The sequence below is a fragment of the Nanorana parkeri genome, unplaced genomic scaffold (genome assembly GCF_000935625.1).
Source record: "Nanorana parkeri isolate BGI_ZX_2015 unplaced genomic scaffold, ASM93562v1 scaffold25, whole genome shotgun sequence".
NCBI lineage: Eukaryota > Metazoa > Chordata > Amphibia > Anura > Dicroglossidae > Nanorana > Nanorana parkeri.
In genome coordinates, this window is record NW_017306293.1 from 3,393,825 (window position 1) to 3,396,291 (window position 2,467).

Sequence of the window (2,467 nt, forward strand, 5' to 3'; positions counted from 1 at the left end):
ACACACACACACACCTACACACACACCTACACACACACCTACACACACACCTACACACACACCTACACACACACCTACACACACCTACACACACACACACACCTTGAAAAATCCGCTCGTCTGTGACGAGAGAGACGGTGGAGCCCAATGAGCAGCTTCCCGGCTGGGAGCTTAACATTCAAGCGATCAGGCGTCTCAATCGCTTGTAGCTGTCACTGCAGTTGCACGGCTCTGTCACAAGAGATCAAAGGGAAATCGGAATACGATCTCCCTTTTGAACTTCTCTCCAGTCCCAGAATGCAGGAAGTGATGTATATTACATCACTTCCTGCATTCTGTGTCACTCTCCAGCTACAGAAGCTGATGAAGCCGATCTCTGCTTCATCAGCTGCTTTGGGGGTCCCTAGGTGACATTAGGGGTCTTGGAGACCACTGATGTCTCCATAAAGAGGACCTGTCATGTAAACTGGCTATCACATGCTTCTTAGCCCCCCATTTAATAGCAATAAAGTCGTGTGTAAAAAAAAAATTAATACAAAAATTAAAGAATCATAAAAAAGAAATTTAAAAAGAAAACATTTTTTAAGTCCTCGCCCCCCACATACTCATGCAGATATACGTCGGGTGCGCCTAAGTACGAAAATGACGACTGTGCAGCACATGTTACATATTGCCGCAAACCTCGGAGTGAGAGCAATAATTTTAGGGGGGAGGATGGTTCCAATAGCGAGGGTATATTTCTGCAAATAATGCGTTCCAATTGAAGGAAGTTACCAGAACGGAAATAGATTGAATCGCCTAATTTTCTCGCCATGCTGCCTCTCGAAGTCACTGCCCCTTTTGGTAGATATACTCCTTATGATATATATGGTTCATTTACCATGCCCGCTCCGAGGCGGTTTTATTTTACATGGAACACGTTAGCATTTGAGCACAAGGGATCTGGAGCCTGCGAGTCCCCATATGTGGCAAAGACTGTCAGCATGTATCGGTATCCAGTTGGATCAAAAAGATTTCACCACCTGATGGGGTTAATCTCTCTAACCATTACATATCAAACGTTGGTGAACAATACAAACGTGGGTGAGACCTGTTTTATTGTTACCTTGAACGCTGCCGTAGCTGCGTTAGCGAGATTACACATCGGAATGATGTACTCTTCCAACGCCATGTGAAATCACTTGAATCTCAGAAGTTTTTTGCTACTATGATTTTTACTTCTATAGCCATTTTCTACGGTTTGATACTAGATGACATCTGCTTGAATACTGTGTAGCAGGGTGTGTACGGCTTATAGACACATTGCTCACCTTCTTGGAAACAGTAGCAATCAACACATGAATGTTTATTTATCCCGCATTCATTATGGGTCTACCACAAAGTCAGCCATGAGCCTTATATTTCTTTGATTTAAATGTTCCTACAAATTTTGGACTGGTTAAATTACAAAAGAGGCTCCTCTACCACTTTTACAAAATGAATCTATCACTGCAATATGACATCTACCACACTTCTAAATCATATTCAATACAAAGACGGGGCACATTTTACCCATTACTATTTATGGGGGACTTGCATGGCCAAGTGTTTTATCTTTTGAGGGTTTTTACGTATCGCAGGTTTGGCAGCAATTTTTATGTGATTTATGAGTTTTTTTCTTTTTTTCTACATGTTGTTTTTTTTAATTAATTAAATCTAATTAAATTAATGTTATTAGAACTATGCATGGTTATAGGATTGAGTATTTGACAAATGTATCAAACATTTTTCCCACTATAGCAACTACTGGGTTTACAATTTTGGTTTAAATCAACACTAGGAATCGATTGGTAGATAGAATCAAGGAATTAGAGGGAACGGTACTACTATATGCCTATCCGTTCCTCCCACCAGTGTTTCCTAACTGTTTTTTTCTTTCTTAAGGTGTCCATACACCTACAATTATCGTTCGATTTTGGACCGAGGCTTAGAAACTATCAGGCTTTAGCTGGTCTCTGTTAAGGTGCCCATACACCTTACCTTATCTGTAGATTTTTGTCTGCGAATGCGTTTTCGTCCGTGCCAGTTGATGGGAAGTGCACAGCCGCAATTACTGTACAACTGGCCAAATTTTGTCTATCGGGCATGCTCTAATTTTTTTTTTCCGAACCAAACATTGCACATGCGCAAACGAACATCTGTTCTGTTGATCGACGAAATGCGGCCAGTCAGAATTGCTGAGGAACCATAATCAAAATCTTTATTGGTCTGTGCATGATGGATTATTTGAACAAGGGTGCGATGTCGGGACAAAAATTGTTCAATGGTAGTAAGGTGTATGGCCTCTTTTAGGGTTAGTTCACACCACATGCAGTGCATTCTGGTCCAATTCTGGCCGGAACGCACTGCATCGCATTGCGGCCGGCTCACTTTTTTTTGGGCGGGCTGGAGGGGGTGTGGCGGGCCATTGAAGTGAATGGCACTGTAT

General features: G+C 41.9%; 1 protein-coding gene across 5 annotated transcripts in view; it reads left to right on the forward strand.

Annotated features, from left to right (window-relative positions):
* The window catches only part of MARK2 (microtubule affinity regulating kinase 2), a 122,564-nt gene that overhangs the window by 67,529 nt on the left and 52,568 nt on the right, over positions 1 to 2,467 (forward strand). The gene's annotated exons all lie outside the window — the stretch shown is intronic.